The 22113-nt window shown below is 40.2% G+C and overlaps 1 protein-coding gene and 1 long non-coding RNA gene across 6 annotated transcripts in view; one reads left to right on the top strand and one right to left on the bottom strand.

The window, feature by feature from the left end:
* The window catches only part of PRKG1 (protein kinase cGMP-dependent 1), a 1295238-nt gene that overhangs the window by 1024463 nt on the left and 248662 nt on the right, over nt 1-22113 (top strand). The window contains exon 1 of one of the 5 annotated variants that reach the window (XM_055092815.1): nt 19534-19579. The exons of the other annotated variants lie outside the window; for them this stretch is intronic. The gene's annotated coding sequence lies outside the window, so the exon portion shown is untranslated. Of the gene's footprint in view, nt 1-19533; nt 19580-22113 lie in introns of those variants that run through there. 5 annotated transcript variants of the gene reach the window in all.
* Nucleotides 5383-21976, bottom strand: LOC129393210 (uncharacterized). Its single transcript, XR_008619927.2, has 3 exons — nt 21517-21976; nt 19414-19572; nt 5383-16609 (listed from the first exon to the last, which is right to left on the bottom strand). It is a non-coding gene; the product is annotated as an uncharacterized LOC129393210 (long non-coding RNA).

Consider the following 22113-nt stretch of genomic DNA (forward strand, 5'->3'; position numbering starts at 1 on the left):
GGAGCAGAAGTAGAATTTGATGGGATATAGATAAAAAGTTTAGATATGATACTTGCAAAATGCCTAGTAATTATCCAAATGGTGCTGTTAATTAGGCCATTAAATATGAGTCTGGAGGTCTGGGCTGCAGAGGAGTGGAGATAACCATGTGGAGTGTGATGCCACAATACCTAAGATGTTTCCTGGGATTCTAGACAATGGAAAGTGGCACAATTTCAGGAAACTTTACAAGACCCCTGTTGTAATTTATCCTTTTCCATAATTGCATGAAATCAGAACTTCTCAGTTTTATAAAGATCTTATTCATATATTGTAATATTAGCATTAAGAAGCTGAGGAAACTATCTTTGAACAACCCTATAAACTACAATTGCACTTTTCTCCTATTTTCTGGGCTGGAGACACTCACATTAATATTCCAGTGTAAGCATCGATTTGCCTAATTAAGCAGTATTTTTTGGCCATCCACAGTTGTCATTTCAAGTTCAGTAGAGATCAACTCGGGGTGACTTACAGCATGCTTTCTAAAAGATTTAGTACTTTGCAGGGTAAAATGACTAAATCATGAGTTCCAGAAACCTATTAACAGCTCATAAAATGTGGTGTTGAGCCAAATTTTATCTCTTCACCTTGATAGGAATGATTTAATGAATGGGCAAGAAACTATCTTTATTCATTTTGCATTTTGAAAGCATTTTAAAAAATAAAACTGTGTACTCTTAATATTTAAAAGATAAGCATGTTCATGGACACCATGACTATTTATTTGTAAGATGGATTTAGTTTGTTGAATAGGTTTTTTATGTCCATTTTTATACACCAAGATACAAATTAGTTTCCTGTTCTACAACATCGACATAGATGTTGTAGATTATATTTTAAAAGGAAATACATTATACTGCCTCTTTTGAGGAATCATATGATTCTTGTACCAGATTAGCTCTGTAACCAAAACAGTCAAACAAATGAACAAACAAAAAAACCCCAAAACAACACAGGATCTTTTCATTTTATAAAACGTAACCTAGTTTCTTTCATATCCTTCTGGGAATGAGGTGGTTAATATCTCTATTTATGATCTTGTGTTTACTGATATCAAAGAATAATTGTACCTAGCAGAGTAAAACAGGTCAAGAGGACTTTAATTCAAGACCTCTACAATAGGGAAGATACATTGAATTCAACTCCATTGAAACAAAAGGTGGTAGGGTTTTTAAGCCCTGGAGTGAGCTAGTGAAAAAGTACTGGAAGACATTAGAAGGGAATTTGGTCAATGTGATTAGGCCACCTGTGTTTGCTAATTGGTGCTTATGAAAGTTAGGATCTGTCTTTGTCTGCTTCGTGTTGCTAAAAAGGAACACTTGCACTTGGATAATTTATGAGGAAAAAGGGTTCATTTTTCTTATGATTCTGGACAGCTGGAGAATGCAAGATTGGATATTGACATCTGGTGAGGGCCTCCTCCTGCTTCTCATGGTGAAAAAGTTAAGAGGAGCTGCTTGCGCAAAGGCATAGGGGGAGGTACCAGGCTCTATATAACAACCAGCTTTCCTAAGAACTAATGGAGTGGGAACTCAGTCACCCCACGGAGGGAAGGCATTAATCTATTCATGAGGGAATTGTCCCCATGACCCAAACACCTCCCATTATGCTGAATTTTCAACATTGGGGATCAAATTTCACCACGAGGTTTGTAAGGGACAAACATCCAAACTATAGCAGGATCCTACGCTCTTACAGAGACTAGGAGATGGTGTCATTATCCTTCTTGATGATTATGTTTCAAAGGGAAGACTCACAGGTTTTTGAGAAAGAAATTCCTGGGTTGTAAAACTGGTTACAGGCTGGAGGAAGATTTACATCTCAAAGGGGTAGAGAAAGATTTATAGTTCCAAGTTTTTGAAAGTAACTTTTCCAAGAAGAGGGCACTCCAGGGCCTGTAGTGAGGAAGAAACCTGTCTAAAATCTAGCCAAGTTGAGGAGAATTTAAGATTGTGTTAATGAGGATATTTTATACTCTGTGTCCATGAGATATTGATATGCTCAGTCATTTATAAAGAAGGCAAATTCAGCCCCCATGGAAGTATTTTATTTGGGAGAAAGAATAGGAAGAGCTGTTTTAGCTTATACTCTTAGCCATAAAATTACCAAAATGCGTTTAACTTCCTCAGATTGCTTAAAGTTGCTTGCTGGGATTGGAGGTCTTTTTGCCTGGGGACTGACAGTTTTTGAGTTTGGAGAGTTCTCTAGGCCCCGAAGTAAGATAAAATCCTCTGAGCTGAATAGCCTTAGGCAGGGGTTGAGCTTTAAATTCTTGTTACTTGTATTTCAGAGGATCTGGAGTTCAGAGTCCTGAGGACAAAGGCAAACAATGAAGATAGGAAAGTTGGAAATTAAAGAAAATAATAATCTCAATATATTGTATTTACTCACTGAAATATATTTTAATATATTTTATTTTATTAGTGGGTTGCTTGACCTTTCTTTGCTTCAGTTTCTGAGTTTTTTTTTATCTTCTGTAAAATTAAGATAATAAAATTTACTCATTAGAGTCATATGAGGGTAAATGAGACTATACATATAAAAATCAGACTGCTTGGCTTATAGTAAATCTCCAAAACTATTTTATATTGTTCTTATTTCTTGGTGTTTCTTAACTGTCTCTCCAGTAGATTAAATCTCCCTTCAACACAGGAACTGAGTCTTTTTCATCTGTGGATCTCTAGCCCTCCACAGAGCATGTCAAAAGTATTTGTTGATTGAATGATAAGTAAACATTTTACCAGTGGAAGGTATCCAAGTTACTGCCAGCAACTCCATAAGAGTCTATAGTAACCTCAATTCTTGCCTCCTCAGAAGAAAGAATTCGACTGAGGGGCATAAGGCAGAAAAAGAAACGAAGGCAAGTTTCAGAGAAGGAGTGGAAGTTTATTTAAAAGGCTTTAGAACAGGAAAGAAAGGAAAGTACACTTGGAAGAAACCCAAGTGGGCACGTGAAGGTCAAGAGTGGTGTTTAACCTTGATCCTAGGACTTTATGGGCTGGCCCCTTTCCCATGATTCTTCCCTTAGGGTGGGCTGCCCACCTGTGCAATGCCCTCTTAATGCTTGGGAGGTGAGCACATGCAATGTGTTTAGGAAGTTGTACAATGCCCATCTGGGGCTTTCTTCCCCTTTCTGGTGGAGTGCCCCTGGAAGGGCATAGTCAGCCACTTTGTCTCTTACTGCACGTGCTCCGGCTCACTCACCCAGTACCTGAGATTTTATTGGAAGTTCCTTTTTGCTTCTCCCTTGTTCCTGCATTCAATTAGCATTTTAATGCAACAGGTGTGGACCACCAGGAAATGGCCTCTCCCTGGTGCCTGCTGCCAATTTATCACTTTTAGAGAGGCAATGTGATAGTTGCCAAACTGTCACCTGACATTCCTAGTGGGTGGGGGTGAGACCTCTCCTGCCCCACTCATGCCTGTTTAACTACCTGTAACAAACTTACAAGCAACACTCAGAACATGTTTTATAGGCTGATGTCCCAAAAACTAAGCTGTTCATCAGAATGATCTACAAATTCTCAACTGCCAGACTGTGCAGGGAGGAACAAGTCATTCAGTGTTACTAGAGCAGAGGTTTAAGGTAAGGAAGTGTAGCACTTGAGGCTTGAGAATTATAAAGGCAGCCATGTATGATATGTTGCTTTTGGATTTTATTCTCTGGTTGGTGGAGTTATGGATGGATTTTAAGCAGGAGGGAGGCCACATGGGGTGTGAGGTAGAGTCTTGGGCCATTCAAAGGTATCTGGTTTAGTGCCAGGCACATGCTGGATTCTCAGAAAATATCTTTTGAATGAATAGGATAGTAAATATGTAATCATTAAAGAGAGTAAGAAATAAGGTAGATCTCTATGTGCTGCTGATATGGGAAGATGTTCAACATTACTGTTAAGTGAACAAGAGCAACTTCAGACCAGTATATAAAGTATATTTCCATTTGTGTTTGAAAAAATTACATATGTGTTTATTTCTATGTGTGTGTGGTAGACAGTAGGCAGGTGGATGGATGCATGGATACCTAATTTCAACTTTATGTTTCATATAATATGCATCATTTGAATTACCCAAATTGCATGAAATTTTTTGTGATGATGATGATGTTGATGTTGATGATGATGAAAAAATAAAGAGACTCTCCAGGTAATTATTCAAGTATATAGCCAGATTCTACAATGTAACCTAATGAATTATTATTTACATTTCATTTTGATTGTGACAGGATAAGAGTCAAGACTAGGAAAAAGTGGGAAAGTGACACTGCTTTTTCTTATTGCCATATCCATGTTGTTTCTTATATTATCTTCCTTATTTATAGTTAAAACTGCACTAAACGTAACTTGTCATATAATTTGCTATACAGACAGTCCCCATTGTTCAACTTATAATTTTTCAACTTTACAATGGTGTGAAAGCAATATGCATTCAGTAGAAGGTGATAAGATACTCTCTCAAGACTCTGGGCAGCAGTGCATCTCCAAGTCAGCCATGAGGGTAAATGACTGATACTCTATAGTGTACTGTGCTGCCCGATGAATTTGTCCAACTGCAAGCTAATGTAAGTGTTCTGATGACATTCAAAGTAGACTAGGCTAAGTTATGATGCTTGGTAGGTTAGGTGTATTAAATACATTTTGACTTACTCTATTTTCAACTTTTGGTGGGTTTCTTGGGACATAACCCCATTGTAAGTCACAGAGCCTCTGTATTGCGATAGGAGTTTAATTTTTTACTTCATCATTGATCAATGAAAAATGTTTCAAATATTTACATTTACAGTGTTGCAGATTTGGTACTCTAATTTCTGATGAAATTTATATTACTTAAAGTTAAAATTTAACATTCAACAATTGTTATATGCCAAATCCAGTCTCAACATTATGGTTTTATATTATTATATAGTTACCTTTTTTATTCTTTAAGTATTTCAAGTGTTCAGGCTATGGTTCCTAGTACACATGGGAATAGGCAGAATAATATGAAAGAATATCTGAACATATTCTAAGTTGTACAATAGTGTATGGTATAGCTCATCTGAAAATAATATTTTTCTCCTACAAAATTAGAAAAAGAATAATAATTAATCCAAAATGTTGGCAGTGGACAAGAGAAAGAGAAGGGTATTTGGGTTTGTATGGAGCATGACATATACAAAGTACAGAAATGAAAATAAAAGTAAAAATCAGGAAATAGCAAAATCATGTTATTTAGGAATATGGAAATGTAGAATCCACAGCAGAAAAACATTAATTATTACTATAAAAATGCAGAACTTTTGGTCATAATAGGTGAGGGTGTTTTTTTAATTATACTTTAAGTTCTGGGGTACATGTGCAGAATGTGCAGGTTTATTACATAGGTATACACGTGCCAAGGTGGTTTGCTGTACCCATCAACCCGTCATCTACATTAGGTATGTCTCCTAATGCAGTCCTGACCCTAGCCCCCCACACCCCGACAGGCCCTGGTGTGTGATGTTTCCCCCCCTGGGTCCATGTGTTCTCATTGTTCAACTCCCACTTATGAGTGAGAACATGTGGTGGTTGGTTTTCTGTCTTGTGTTAGTTTGCTGAGAATGATGGTTTCCAGCTTCATCCATGTCCCTGCAAAGGACATGAACTCATCCTTTTTTATGGCTGCATAGTATTCCATGGTGTAAATGTGCCACATTTTCTTTATCCAGTCTATCATAGATGGGCATTTGGGTTGGTTTCAAGTCTTTGCTATTGTGAACAGTGCCACAATAAACATACATGTGCATTTGTCTTTATAGTAGAATGATTTATAATCCTTTGGGTGTATACCCAGTAATGGGATTGCTGGGTCAAATGGTATTTCTAGTTCTAGATACTTGAGGAATCGCCACACTCTCTTCCACAATGGTTGAATTAGTTTACAGTCCCACCAACAGTGTAAAAGTGTTCCTATTTCTCCACATCCTCTCCAGCACCTGTTGTTTCCTGACTTTTTAATGATCGCTATTCTAACTGGTATGAGATGGTATCTCATTGTGGTTTTGATTTCCATTTCTCTGATGGCCAGTGATGGCGAGCATTTTTTCATGTGTCTGTTGGCTGCATAAATGTCTTCTTTTGAGAAGTGTCTGTTCATATCCTTCACTCACTTTTTGATGGGGTTGTTTTTTCCTTATAAATTTGTTTAAGTTCTTTGTAGATTCTGGATATTAGCCCTTTGTTAGATGGATAGATTGCAAAAATTTTCTCCCATTCTGGAGGTTGCCTATTTACTCTAGTGATAGTTTCTTTTGCTGTGCAGAAGCTCTTTAGTTTAATTAAATCCCATTTGTCTATTTTAGCTTTTGTTGTCATTGCTTTTGGTGTTTTAGTCATGAAGTCTTTGCCCATGCCTGTGTCCTGAATGGTATTGCCTAGGTTTTCTTCTAGGGTTTTTATGGTTTTAGGTCTTATGTTTAAGTCTTTAATCCATCTTGAGTTGATTTTTGTATAAGGTGTGAGGAAGGGATCCAAACCACTGCTCAAGGAAATAAGAGAGGACACAAACAAATGGGAAAACATTCCATGCTCTTGGATAGGAAGAATCAATATCATGAAATGGCTGTGCTGCCCAAAGTAAATTACAGATTCAATGCCATCAAGCTACCATTAACTTTCTTCACAGAATTGGAAAAAACTACTTTACTTATTTATGTATTTATGTATTTATTTATTTATTTATTTAATTTTTGTTCTTTTTTATTCTTTTTTTTATTATTATACTTTAAGTTCTAGGGTACATGTGCACAACGTGCAGGTTTTTTACATGTGTATACATGTGCCAGGTTGGTTTGCTGCATTCATTAACTCATCATTTACATTAGGTATTTCTCCTAATGCTATCCCTCCCCCATTCCCCCACCCCATGACAGGCCCCAGTGTCTGATGTTCCCTGCCCTGTGTCCAAGTGTTCTCATTGTTCAATTGCCACCTATGAGTGAGAACATGCAGTGTTTGGTTTTCTGTCCTTGCGATAGTTTGCTGAGAATGATGGTTTCCAGCTTCATCCATGTCCTTACAAAGGACATGAACTCATCCTTTTTTATGGCTGCATAGTATTCCATGGTGTATATGTACCACATTTTCTTAGTCCAGTCTATCATTGATGGACATTTGGGTTGGTTCCAAGTCTTTGCTATTGTGAATAGTGCTGCAATAAACATACGTGTGCATGTGTCTTTATAGTAGCATGATTTATAATCCTTTGGTTATATACCTAGTAATGAGATCACTGGGTCAAATGGTATTTCTAGTTCTAGATCCTTGAGGAATCACCACACTGTCTTCCACGATGGTTGAACTAGTTTACAGTCCCGCCAACAGTGTAAAAGTGTTCCTATTTCTCCACATCCTCTCCAACATCTGTTGTTTCCTGACTTTTTAATGATCGCCATTCTAACTGGTGTGAGATGGTATCTCATTGTGGTTTTGATTTCCTTTTCTCTGATGACCAGTGATGATGAGCATTTTTTCATGTGTCTGTTGGCTGCATAAATGTCTTCTTTTGAGAAGTGTCCATTCATATCCTTTGCCCAGTTTTTGATGGGGTTGTTTGATTTTTTCTTGTAAATTTGTTTAAGTTCTTTGTAGATTCTGGATATTAGCCCTTTGTCAGATGGGTAGATTGCAAAAATTTTCTCCCATTCTGTAGGTTGCCTGTTCATTCTGATGGTAGTTTCTTTTGCTGTGCAGAAGCTCTTTAGTTTAATTAGATCCCATTTGTCAATTTTGGCTTTTGTTTTCATTGTTTTTGGTGTTTTAGTCATGAAGTCCTTGCCCATGCCTATGTCCTGAATGGTATTGCCTTGGTTTTCTTCTAGGGTTTTTATGGTTTTAGGTCTAACATTTAAGTCTTTAATCCATCTTGAATTAATTTTTGTATAAGGTATAAGGAAGGGATCCAGTTTCAGCTTTCTCCATATGGCTAGCCAGTTTTCCCAGCACCATTTATTAAATAGAGGATCCTTTCCCCATTGCTTGTTTTTGTCAGGTTTGTCAAAGATCAGTTGGTTGTAGATGTGTGCTGTTATTTCTGAGGTCTCTGTTCTGTTCCATTGGTCTATATCTCTGTTTTACTACCGGTACCATGCTGTTTTGGTTACTGTAGCCTTGTAGTATAGTTTGAAGTCAGGTGGAGTGATGCCTCCAGCTTAGGATTGTATTGGCAATGCGGGCTCTTTTTTGATTCCATATGAACTTTAAAGTAGTTTGGAAAAAACTACTTTAAATTTAGCCAAGTCAATCCTAAGCAAAAAGAACAAAGCTGGAGGCATCATGCTACCTGATGACTTCAAACTATACTACAAGGCTACAGTAACCAAAACAGCATGGTACTGGTACCAAAATAGATATATAGACCAATGGAACAGAACAGAGGCCTCAGAAATAATGCCACACATCTACAACCATCTGATCTGTGACAAAAACAAGCAATGGGGAAAGGATTCCCTATTTAATAAATGGTGTTGTGAAAACTGGCTAGCCATATACAGAAAGCTAAAAGAGGGTTTTTTTAATCATAAACATTTTGGACTTATTTTTATCTATGAAAAAATACAGTTGGGATTTATTAAAATATATTACCTGGAATGGGTTAGGGATAATGTTCTAAAAGAAAAAGGAATATGGAGTAGATTATAATGTTTGATAATTGAGAAATGTGTTGGACTAAACAAAACAAAATAGTGAGAGGCATGGAAGTAATAAACTAAATTACACTTCTTTGCATATGCTTCTGTCTGCCTGACTTAAAAAGAAGTAAAGTACTGATTTGAGCTACAGTGTGAGTGAACTTTGAGAGACATTATGCCAAGTGAAAGATACCAAACACAAAAGACCATGCGTTGTGTGATTCCATTTATAAGAGATGTCCCAAAATTAGCAATTCCACAGAGACAGGAAATACATTATTGGTTGCCCAAAACTGAGGAAAGGCAGAATGGAGAGTGATTACTAATTGGTATGGAGTTCCTTTTAGGGGTGATGAAAAGATTCTTAAATTAGAGAGTGGTGATGGATACACAACTCTGTTCAGATACTAAAAATCTTGTGCATTTAAAAGGGTGAATTTCGGCCAGGCATGGTGGCACACGCCTGTAATCCCAACACTTTGGGAGGCCGAGGCACGAGGATCACCAACTCAGGAGATCAAGACCATCCTGGCTAACACGGTGAAACCCTGCCTCTACTAAAAATACAAAAATTAGCTGGGTGTGGTGGTGAGCATCTGTAGTCCCAGCGACTGGAGAGGCTGAGGCAGGAGAATGGCGTGAACCCGGGAGGTGGAGCTTGCAATGAGCCGAGATCGCGTGCCACTGCACTCCAGCCTGGGCGACAGAGTAAGACTCCGTCAAAACAAACAAACAAAAAAAAAAGAGGCGAATTTCGTGGTATATGAATTATATCTCAATTTAAAAAATTGTTTTGTGACTGTGTCTGCCCAGAAGAGGTTGTATAAGAGAAGACATGTAACCTATAACTCAATCCATGGGAACTGCACTTGAAAAAGAAAACAACTCATATGGTCTGCGTTTTTCCCATTGGCTGGCTCTGTGCCTCTAGGTCACTAGATAATCACTCAAGTGTACTCGTTACCTAACCTGGGTGCAAGCCTGATGGATAGCGACAACAGCAACCGCAAAAATCCAGTGAAGGAGTTTTGCAAAACTCAGTTCAGAGGGTTGTGATATGTGTATGGGTGGAGGGTGGTGGATGAGGGTGAGTGTGTGTGTTTTCTTTTTCCATTAATTGGCACAGATCTTATATTGCAAAAGGCTTGTATTCTAGTAAATGAATGTATAGATAGCAGATGTTGCTGCTTCAGAATCACTCACCATGAGGCCTGGGATATATACTTTTACACACAACACTTTTTGTTTCTAATATACAACCCAAGATGTGAACAAGTTTCTTAAACAATTCAGAGAATTACATCTATTTTCCACTTCACTTTGTCCAAGTAGACACACATAAACAATGGTGAGCATGGGATAAGGAGGTAATAATTCAGTCAGCCTTTGCAATGACAGTCTATGACAGTGACTTGCTGCTTTGGAAAATGTGTCCCTTAGTCTGGTTAATTAAAATGGTTTAATATAAAGCAAAAAATAAGTAATGGATTAACTAAATTGGAACTTTTATTGAAGCCCAGGCTGTTCTATCTTTATTATTGTTATTATTATTATTATTAATTTGAGACAGAGTCTCACTTTGTTGCCCAGGCTGGAGTGCAGTGGTGCAATCTCGGCTCATTTCAACCTCCACCTCCTGGATTCAAGCGATTCTCCTGCCTCAGCCACCAGAGTAGCTGGGACTGCAGGTGCCTGCCACCACGCCCAGCTAATTTTTGTATTTTCAGTAGACGTGGGGTTTCACCATGTTGGCTAGGCTGGTCTCGAACTCCTGACCTCAAATGATCCACCCACCTTGGCCTCTCAAAGTTCTGGGATTACAGGCATGAGCCACTGCACCCAGCCCATCTTTATATTTTATTACTGAAAAATGTAGCCACATAGTTTGTATTTTTTTTCAAGGGTTACTATTCCTGCCCTCACAATAGGAGATTCTCTACAGGGCACCCAGGTCGAACAGACTATAGTTTAAGTTTTTATATTATTATAGAGTCCTATATGCTTTTTAGTTTTCTACTTTTCAGATGTGTACAGCCCCTATCTGCACATTCTATTATGTTCACAGCACGCATTTTGAGGACAGAACCCTGCAAGCCTGAGTGCCTTTAACTTCCAACAAGATTTATGTGTGTGTCCCTCTTGTGTACTATGTGCAAAGTTAAGCCAGTCAATTACTTTTCTGTTAGTCTTTTGTTCTTGCACATTCTCCTCTGGAGATATACTATTTCTGTAAAATACTCTTTTATTATCATCTCCACTTCAGTGTATCCCCTCAAGCATAAATTCTGGGAAGGAAGGAAAAGGTTATATCTCATTGTTCTGTATAACATGTGCCTAAGGTTTACTTTGGGCTGCTTGTAACCTCATGCTGGTGTTAAACAGATCCTAAGTGTACCTGTTCCAATACCTAGTTTATTTTTACCCTAAGGTGCGTTTGCTTCAGCAAATTTTAAGAACCTACTTGGAATTGGTTTGGATATTTTGAACAGTACAGACACCGTTTTCTTTCATTATATGTAACACACATAGTGTCCATGATTGTGGAATATTAGTGTAATATAATTTTACTGTGCTTGGTAAGAACATCTTAGAAATGAACAATAATGTTGAAATATGGGCCAAACATTTGAAAAACCTTCCAGACTTAATCAGTCTTGTCTTGGGGCTCTCTGTACAGTGAAATTCCAGGTTTAAAAAAATACTATTTCACAAAAGACCCTTGCTATTTGCAAGGATGGTGATTTGAAACCATGACTCTTCTAAATTGTAAATGACATTAAAAATAGGTCACTTAAGGAGCCTGACAAAATAGTGTTGTGCTGTGACCCAAGGTGGTGCTTCTAGTTTTCTACTGGGCTGCTAATAGAGCGGGCTGGACGTTCCTATTCTTGCATATTATGTTCTGCTCTTGGCTATTCCTCAGTGAAATCAGAAAGCTTAGTGCATCATTATTCCAAAATAGAAAAGTCATTCCATTCTTTGACATAAACACACAGTCTCTCTTTTCCACTTACATTTAAATGTTCACAAATGAATTTCTTTCCATTATAGTTGTTTCATCTTGTTTGATTTCTTTTTTGGATTCACAAATCTCTCCACCAAGCTCACAGTAAACATGAAAGTGCTATTAGAGAGGACAAATCTCCTCTCCACCAAGCTCACAGTAAACATGAAAGTACTATTAGAGAGGAATGGAATAGCTTCTAAAACCTCTCAGAAAAGGCTTTTCAGAGGAAGCACCAGTAGAGATGTCCCTTTAAGAGGTGCCTGTGTCAAAATAAACAGGCAAAGGGAAGTACAATCTCAAAGTCGATATACTTTACTGGAAAGAAAACTCTTTATTAGGCCCACATCTGAGTCTGGTACTTTAGTGCCTGGTACTTGACCATGGCTGAACACTGGGATCACTTGGAGAACTTTAATTAATACTGGTCCCAGCTCTAGGTTATCTAATTTAACATATTCAGGGAAAGGTCTAGGTATCAGAACTCTTAAACCTTCTCTGGTGATCTTAATGGGCAAAGTTAGAAGCTACATGGTTCCCTTAGTTGTGGTTTCCCATTCTATAGATGATTAGAAACAGGGTATCTGGCTGCGTGCTGGACATGTGGACAGTACATATCCTCAGGTGTCTCTCCTGCAAAAAAAGTATGCCAGCTTAAACCTGCCCTTCCTGATATATCATCTCATCATCTACTGAACCCCATCCACTTTTTAAAGAAATCCATGCAATCATTCAAAAAATACTGGAAAAGCCACCATGTCTCTGGCTCCAAATCTTTCTGTCTGAACTAGTTTCCTTACTCTGTGATGCATCCCTGTTTAAATCCCATCAGTGGCTTCATTTGCCCATGGGTAAAGTCAAGGACAGCATATAATCCACAGCTACCTTTGTAACTCTCAAGTCTCAAGTCCTACCATTTGCTGCCTAAATGGGCTTTAGTAATACCGAGAAGTTTGTTGTTCTGTGTGCATACCATACTACTTCAGGCTTCGCAGAATTTACCTTTCCTATCTTCTATCCCACTAGCTACCTTTCATCTGGCTAGTTCCTATCCACATCAAGGCTCAGATCAGCCACTAACTTTTCCGAGAGTAATTCTCTGAACCCCCATGCCACTGAGGATTTTTTGTTGTATACCTTTAGCAAAGCACTTTTGAGTTATTTTAAAACTGTCTGACTCCACTTATGTGCCTCCTCTGGACTGTAAGCTCATAAAAGGCATATCTTCATCATCTGCATATGCCCATTTCCTAGTACCCAATGCATTCACTTGGTGGTTTTCTTCAAATGAACTGATCTGGGATATGGCATATCAGGATGCTGCTAATTAAGTGATATTGAAGGTCGAAGGAAGTTAGAGCTAACAGTTTGGCAGCAAGGGAAGAAACAGAGGAACTCAGAAGTCAGCGATGGAAAGTGACCATGTAAGAGTGGCTGCATTCTTCAGTTATCACATAGGACATGACCATGCTATGACTCAGGACAATAACTGATGTGAATAATAATGACTCCAGGTCAATTTGAAAAAGTTACATGCACCCATAAGATGTAGTTTAAAAATTAAAATGAGCATAAATGTATAAATGCATTTCAACCAAATCAATTAAAAAGGAAGAGGAATTATATGGAAATTTTGCTTGTGAGGGAAAGATACATCATTCTGTAAATGCTAGGTAAATTATATAATGTATTTTATTACATTATAATACAACAGTATCAATTTCTATTTTTACATGTGTTTATAGCCAGAGAAAGTTTCTAGCCATAGCCAGATAAGGTGATGTCACTAACTCAGATCCATTATTTACTCTCAAACTTTAAAAAAAAAAAAATGCTGCTCATTATCCCTAATGTCATTGATCCACATAGAACCAGGTTGGGAAATAGAGTAAGATAAAATGATTGACCACTGGGGAGATTTATTCCAACGCTGTTGCCTGTGAATTTCTCCTCCAAATACACAGGCTTGAAAATAATTAGTTTCCAATTTAGGATGTTCATAAATGAGCATATGTAGCACCTGTAAGAAACACCTCTGTTTTCCATCTCAAGCTTTCAGGGAATAATATAATTCACATATGTACTTTGCATTTTGGTTGCCATAATAAGTCTTCTGCAGATGTTAGAAACAGCTAAATAATTAATTTTAGTTCTGATCCCTCATCTGAAAAATGGAGATAATAATGAGGTTTTTACTAACCATAAACAGGGCTTCTTGCAATGATCTAAGACAATATATATATTTGAAAGATCTTTATAAATTGTAGAGTATTTGTTAGCAATAGTAATTTAGTGATTTTACAAAACAATGCATTACACTGTCATGAATATAAGTGTTTTAAAAATAGTGCAAAACAAGCAGTATTTTAATGTAAATTCTAATTAATTCAATTTAACAAATATTTGGTTATACGTTCTAAGCATAAAGCATTGTGGTTGCTGTAGATGGAGACGGAGGGTAGAAATATATGGACTCTGTTCTAATTTGGGTATAAGATATATAAATAATCTCTAAGAACAAAAGGTAGAACGATAGAAGCTGCAATTATGAAACCAAAGTGTGCTATGTTAAGGATGATCTTTATATTTGCATGATCAAGGGATAATTTATTAGACAACTGGATTTTATAAGTAGGAATGGTAGTCAAAGAACATTCCAGGATGAGAGAGTAACAGATGTGAAGCCCACAAGGGAAAAGGCATCCACAATCAACTAAGGCCCTGAAATGGCTGGATTGTAGAGGCAGAGGGGGTGTTTAAACAGTCATGGTCTTAAATGTCACAGCAAGAGATCTGAATATTATGCCATGGAGAATGTTGAGCAATTTAAGTTTTTGAGCATGAGTTGTAGGATTGCAGCAGTGTTTTGGGAATCAATTTCTAATGACAGAAATGAGTACACTGTAATGGAGATTAAATAAAATTCAAGACTTCACTTCTCTGTTTGTGTCTGCGTAGTTTTTCTAGGATCATGGTTACTAACCTGTTTTTTTTTTTTTCTTTCTTAGACTAAGGAAAACTGTTTGTAAGATTAGTAGAAAATCAAACTGTGAGCATAGGCTTTCTAAAGCACACTTGGATTTAAATTTTGTTTCCAAAGTTTACCTGCTGGGTGCTCTTGGGAAAATTATTCAACCTGTTCAAGTTTCTGTTTTGTTCTGGTAAAATAGAGATCATAATAAATACCTCAGAGAATCATTGTCCTAATTGAGATATCCTTAACACACTGTCTAGCATGTGATAAAAGTTAAATTGTCTAGCATGTGATAAATGTTAAATAAATAGCAGCTTTTTAAAATACACCATTGGTATATAAAAGTGAATATTTATAGTTAATATAAAATATTTAGTCATATTGTATTCAGGAAAATCAGCAGAATTTTAATTAATCATTTGTATTTTTTTAATTCCCCCTTTTTCCTTGCTGGAAATAGGAAAATAAAAATTCAGGAATGTGGTCTCAACCTCCTTGTGGTCCCACTTAAATGCAAATAAGTTACCACTAGGTAACTTACTAGGGCTTCCACAGTAACCACGTTCTAAAAATCTGTGATCACTACACTTGCTGAATTGGACATATCTTCATAAAGTAGGTAACAGCCTTTCTGCGTGTTTAAATGGTAAAGGTCCTGTGTTTTCTTTTTAGTAGTGGGTGTCTGCAGAGATATCCTGATGTAGTCTAGGTGCAGGAGTTGAAGGCAGCAGTATGGAAGGAAGTCTTTATCTATAAAGATAGTTGTCAGGGTATCACTACTTTGTTAAATTTTTTTATATTTAGGATGTGGGCTTTATCCTAGCAGGGAGAGAGACTGGGTCTTATATTTATACCCAGCATTCATTCAGTACCCCAACTTTTAGTATACTAATATTACTTGGGATGTATATATGAGCCCAGATGCCACCTTAGTACTTTCTAGTGAGTGCAAGTCATGCACACATCTCGAGTTCAGATTCCCTTCCTCTTGATGTCAAAGCACCTGGGAAGGAAACACTTTAATGAGAAGATTGCCTGGTGACTATTCAGTTAAAGCCGAAAGAAGTGGCGCATCTAAATGCATAATTCATTCAAGTGGTCAAGGTTGATAAAACGTACCTGGTCAAAGTTGATAAAACAACAGCACGGTTCTCTGTGGTGACAAAAAAGCTTATAACCCTCAGATCTGTGATTTCTGACTTGCACACACATGTTCCTCCTGCATGTTTTCTCTTAACCCTCTCTTTCAGGGTTCCATTGCTAAGCAAGCTATTTTTTATGGACTATGTTTATATCACCTTTTTAGCTATTTAGCTATTCCCAGCCTTGGAGACAGTCTGTCCTCCAGTTTTATGCGGGTTGAGCTACTGTATTTCCTTGAGTCTACCATTACAACTACTATTACCAGTAGTGACATGTATCCTGAATTCAGAAACTCTAAAATATACGTAAAGCAGGAGCTGTTGGGGGAGGGAAGATTATGAAAGTAGTGCAGGAGTGTTTCTAGGGCTTCTACTAAGTGGGTTTGCACAAGTGGTAAATTTCATGCGCGTCCCTGTGAAGAGACCGCTAAACAGGCTTTGTGTGAGCAACATGGCTGTTTATTTCACCCGGGTGCAGGCAGACTGAGTCCGAAAAGAGAGTCAGTGAAGGGAGATAGGGGTGGGGCCGTTTTATAGGATTTGGGTAGGTAAAGGAAAATTACAGTCAAAGTGGGGTGGTTGTTCTCTGGCGGGCAGGAGTGGGGGTCGCAAGGTGCTCAGTGGGGGTGCTTTTTGAGCCAGGATAAGCCAGGAAAAGGACTTTCACAAGGTAATGTCATCACTTAAGGCAAGGACTGGCCATTCACACTTCTTTTGTGGTGGAATGTCATCAGTTAAGGTGGGGCAGGGCATATTCACTTCTTTTGTGATTCTTCAGTTACTTCAGGCCATCTGGCGTATACCTGCAAGTCACAGGGGATGCGATGGCTTGGCTTGGGCTCAGAGGCCTGACATTCCTGCCTTCTTATATTAATAAGAAAAATAAAACACAATAGTGTTGAAGTGTTGGGGCGGCGAAAATTTTTGGGGGTTGGTATGGAGAGACAATGGGCGATGTTTCTCAGGGCTGCTTCAAGCGGGATTAGGGGTGATGTGGGAACCTAGAGTGGGAGAGATTAAGCTGAAGGGAGGTCTTGTGGTAAGGGGTGATATTGTGGGGATGTTAGAAGAAACATTTGTCGTATAGAATGATTGGTGATGGCCTAGATACGGTTTTGGATGAATTGAGAAACTAAATGGAATAACAGAAGGAGAAAAACAGGTATAAAAGGTCTAAGAATTGGGACAACTCAGGATATCTGATTAGAGAGTGCCTAAGGGGATTCAGCATAGTCCTGCCAGCAAAGATTATTTATTTACTTCAAGAGTTAAGAGTGGCAGTTTGGGGATAGCACCAGGAGATATCAGCTGTGATGGCTTGGAAAAACAGTGTAAACCGGCAGTGTAAACAAGAGCAGGGCATGTATGAGTAGTTGAGAATGGTGAATAGGAGTATGACTAGACAGAAGATAGTAGAGTTGACAAGTTTTTTGGGGCACAGTGTAAGTTGGTCTGGTGTCTGGAATGAGACTGGGGCCTAATAAAAAGGAGCATCTATACAGGAGCTCAAATGGGCTGTACCCTGCAGCATTCCGAGGACAGGCCTGAATTCTGAGAAGGGAAAGTGGTAAAAGTATTGTCCAGTCCTTTTTAAGTTGGTGGCTGAGCTTGGTGAGGTGTGTTTTTAAAAGACCTTTAGTCCATTCTACTTTTCTTGAAGACGGAGGACCATAAGGGACATAAAGGTTTCACTGAATACTAAGAGCCTGAAAAACTGCTTGGCTGATTTGACTAATAAAGGCTCATCTGTTATCAGACTGTATTGAGGTGGGAAGGCTAAACTGAGGAATTATGTCTGACAGAACGGAAGAAGTGACTGCGGTGGCCTTCTCAGACCTTGTAGGAAAGGCCTCTACCTATCCAGTGAAAGTATCTACCTAGACTAAGAGGTATTTTAGTTATCTGACTCAGGGCATGTTGAGTAAAGCTAATTTGCCAGTCCTGGGTGGGGCAAATCCTTGAGTTTGATGTGTAGGGAAGGGAGGGGGCCTGAATAATCCCTGAGGAGTAGTAGAATAGCAGATGGAACACTGAGAAGTTATTTCCTTGAGGATCGATTTCCACAATGGAAAGGAAATGAGAGGTTCTAAGAGGCAGGCTAGTGGCTTGTACTATAGTATAACCTGCCTTTGCTGGTGTGTGGCGATTAGGCCTGGTGGAACCGCCAATAATAAATCAAGCGTGATCAGGGTGAGGAACAGGAAAGACGGAAATTTGGGGAAATGGGGTGAATGTCAGGTGGATCAGAGAGATACAGTCATGGGGGTCAGGTGTGGTATCACGAATAATGTGGGAGGCCGGATTGAAGTCTGGGCCAAGAACAACGGTAATTATGGGAGACTCAACAAAGAGTGAGTATAGCTGAAGGAGCCGGGAAGCAGAAAGTATGTGCGTCAGGTATGAGGAAGAAAATAGATTTTGGAAGTTCTGAGAACTGTAGAGAGTGAGTTGAGCATAGTTTGTGATTTTGAGGGCCTCTAAAAGTATTAAAGCAGCGGGAGCCGCTGCACGCAGACATGAGGGCTAGGCTAAAACAGTAAGGTCAAGTTGTTTGGACAGAAAGGCTACAGGGTGTGGTCCTGGCTCTTGTGTAAGAATTCTGACTGCGCTAACCATGCCTAGGAAGGAAAGGAGTTGTTGTTTTGTAGAAGGTGCTTGGGTTTGAGAGATTAGTCGGACACTATTGGCAGGGAGAGCACGTGTGTTTTTATGAGAATTATGCTGAGATAGGTAACAGATGAGGAAGAAATTTGGGCTTGATTGAAGTAATGGGGGCTGTCTGTGAAGCTTTGCGGCAGTACAGCCTAGGTAATTTGCTGAGCTTGATGGGTGTCAGGGTCAGTCCAAGTGAAAGCGAAGAGAGGCTGGGATTAAGGGTGCAAAGGAATAGTAAAGAAAGCATGTTTGAGATCTAGAACAGAATAATGGGTTGTAGAGGCAGGTATTGAGGATAGGAGAGTATATGGGTTTGGCACCACGGGGTGGATAGGCGAAACAATTTGGTTGATAAGGCGCAGATCCTGAACTAACTTGTACGGCTTGTCTGGTTTTAGGACAGGTAAAATGGGGGAATTGTAAGGAGAGTTTATAGGCTTTAAAAGGCCATGCTGTAGCAGGCAAGTGATAACAGGCTTTAATCTTTTTAAAGCATGCTGCGGGATGGGATATTGGCGTTGAGTGGGGTAAGGGTGATTAGGTTTTAATGAGATGGTAAGGGGTGCATGATTGGTCACCAAGGAGGGAGTAGAGGTATCTTATACTTGTGGGTTAAGGTGGGGGGATACAAGAGGAGGACGCAAAGGAGGCTTTGGATTGGGAAGAAGGGAGGCAATGAGGTATAGCTGTAGTCCAGGAATAGTCAGGGAAGCAGATAATTTAGTTAAAGTGTCTCAGCCTAATAAGGGAACTGGGCAGGTGGGGATAACTAAAAAGGAGTGCTTAAAAGAGTGTTGTCTAAGTTGGCACCAGAGTTGGGGAGTTTTAAGAGGTTTAGAAGCCTGGCCGTCAATACCCACAACAGTTATGGAGGCAAGGGAAACAGGCCCTTGAAAAGAAGGTAATGTGGAGTGGGTAGCCTCCGTATTGATTAAGAAGGGGATGGGCTTACCTTCCACTGTGAGAGTTACCCGAAGCTTGGTGTCTGTGATGGTCTAGGGGGCTTCCGAGGTGATTGGGCAGTGTCAGTCTTCAGTCGCTAAGCCGAGAAGATCTGGGAAGGAGTCAGTCAGAGAGCCTCGGGCCGGAGTTCCAGGGGCTCTGGGAGTGGCTGCCAGGTGAGTTGAACAGTCCGATTTTCAGTGGGGTCCCACAGATGGGACGCGGCTTAGGAGGAATCCCGGGCTGCGGGCATTCCTTGGCCCAGTGGCCAGATTTCCAGCATGTGTAGCAAGCTCCTGTGGGAGGAGGTTCTGGAGGAACGCCTGGCTGCTGCGGTTCAGGCGTTTGGAAGTTCTTGTGTGCTGGAGATGTGGCTGGGGTTTGTCTCACAGTGGAGGCAAGGAATTGCAACTTTTTTCTATTATTGTACACCTTGAAGGCGAGGTTAATTAAATCCTGTTGTGGGGTTTGAGGGCTGGAATTTAGTTTTTGGAGTTTTATTTAATGTCAGGAGAAGATTGGGTAATAAAATGTATTTTGAGAATAAGACGGCCTTTTGACCTTTTAGGGTCTAGGGCTGTAAAGTGTCTCAGGGTTGCTGCCAAACAAGTCATGAACTGGGCTGGATTTTTATATTTGATGAAAAAGAGCCTAAACGCTATCTGATTTGGGATAAAGAAAAAGGAGCATTAACTTTGACTATGCTTTTAGCTCCAGCCACCTTTTTAAGAGTAAATTGCTGGGCAGGTGGGGGAGGGCTAGTCACGGAATGAAACTGTAAGCCCGACCAGGTGTGAGGAGGGGAGGCGATAAAAAGATTATAGGGTGGAGGAGCAGAGGCTGAGGAATAATTGGGACCTAGCTCGGCCTGGTGAGGAGCAGCCTGGGGAGGAAGGGAGAAGTCAGATGGGTCTGGGTCTGTAGAGAAGGAAGATTAGAAAGACTCAGCGATGCTTGGGGTTGGTACTGAGGGGACAGGCGGGAGGGAAAGAAGGAAGATTTGGGATGAGTTGCACTGGGCACAGAGACTAGGAAGGGACTGATGTGTAAAAGAATGCCTGGATGTCAGGCACCTCAGACCATTTGGCTATTTTACAACAAGAATTATTTAGATCTTGCAGGATGGAAAAATTCAAAGTGCCATTTTCTGGCTATTTAGAACTACTGTCGAGTTTGTATTGGGGTCAAGAAGCATTGCAGAAGAAAATAAGGCATTTAGGTTTTAGGTCAGGTGTGAGTTGAAGAGGTTTTAAGTTTTTGAGAACACAGGCCAAGGGAGTAGAAGGAGGAATGAAGGGTGGAAGATTGCCTATAGTGAAGGAAGCAAGCCTAGAGAAAAGAGAGTAGAGAAACGGAGGGAAGGGGTTTGGGGGTTCTTACCTTCCAGAAAAGTGGGAAAAGGGGTTGGGGTGCAGAGATAATAGGTTGGGGCATGGAAATAAGGGATGGGGCACAGAAATAAGGGGTAAGGGCACGGAAATAAGGGGTAGGGGCACGGAAATAAGGGGTCGAGGCATGGAAATAAGGGATTGGGGCACAGAGATATAAGAGGTTGGGGCGTGGAAATAAGGGATTGGGGTGCAGAGATACGAGGTTGGGGTACTTGCCCATCCTCTAGAAAAGTGGGACTTGCCGCTAAGCGTGAAGGAGAAGGGGTTGAGGGGTACTTGCGCCTCCCCCAGAAAAGCGGGACTTGCCGCTAAGGGTGAAGGAGAAGCGGTTGAGGGGTACTTGTGCCTCCCCCAGAAAAGCAGAGAAGGGGTAGAGACAAGGAGAGAAGGGGTTGAGGTACTTGCCCCTTTCCCAGAAAAGGGGGACTTGCCACTAAGGGTGAAGGACCAAGGCAGGCGTCCCTGCATGGTCTGACACCTTTGAAACGTGGGTGAATAATCAGAGAGGTGTCCCTGCAATGATAAAACACCAGGGGAAGGCTGCCTTCCTAGTCCGTGACCAGCGCCGGAGTTTTGGGTCCACGGATAAAACATGTCTCCTCTGTCTCTCCCAGAAAATGAAAGGAATTGAAATTAAGAGAAGGGAGAGATTGAAGAGTGGAAAGAAGAAAGTGATTGAGGGACAGAGAGGTTGGAGAAGAGAGTAAGAAGAGGCCGCTTACCTGATTTAAAATTGGTGAGATGTTCCTTGGGCTGGTCAGTCTGAGGACCTGAGGTTGTAGGTGGATCTTTCTCATGGAGCAAAGAACAGGAGGACAGGGGATTGATCTCCCAAGGGAGGTCCCCCGATCTGAGTCACGGCACCAAATTTCATGCACGTCCCTGTGAAGAGACCACCAAACAGGCTTTGTGTGAGCAACATGGCTGTTTATTTCACCTGGGTGCAGGCGGGTGAGTCCGAAAAGAGAGTCAGTGAAGGGAGATAGAGGTGGGGCCGTTTTATAGGATTTGGGTAGGTAAAGGAAAATTACAGTCAAAGTGGGGTGGTTGTTCTCTGGCGGGCAGGAGTGGGGGTCGCAAGGTGCTCAGTGGGGGTGCTTTTTGAGCCAGGATAAGCCAGGAAAAGGACTTTCACAAGGTAATGTCATCACTTAAGGCAAGGACTGGCCATTTACACTTCTTTTGTGGTGGAATGTCATCAGTTAAGGTGGGGCAGGGCATATTCACTTCTTTTGTGATTCTTCAGTTACTTCAGGCCATCTGGGCGTACACGTGCAAGTCACAGGGGATGTGATGGCTTGGCTTGGGCTCAGAGGCCT

The sequence above is a fragment of the Pan paniscus genome, chromosome 8 (genome assembly GCF_029289425.2).
Source record: "Pan paniscus chromosome 8, NHGRI_mPanPan1-v2.0_pri, whole genome shotgun sequence".
Lineage (NCBI taxonomy): Eukaryota > Metazoa > Chordata > Mammalia > Primates > Hominidae > Pan > Pan paniscus.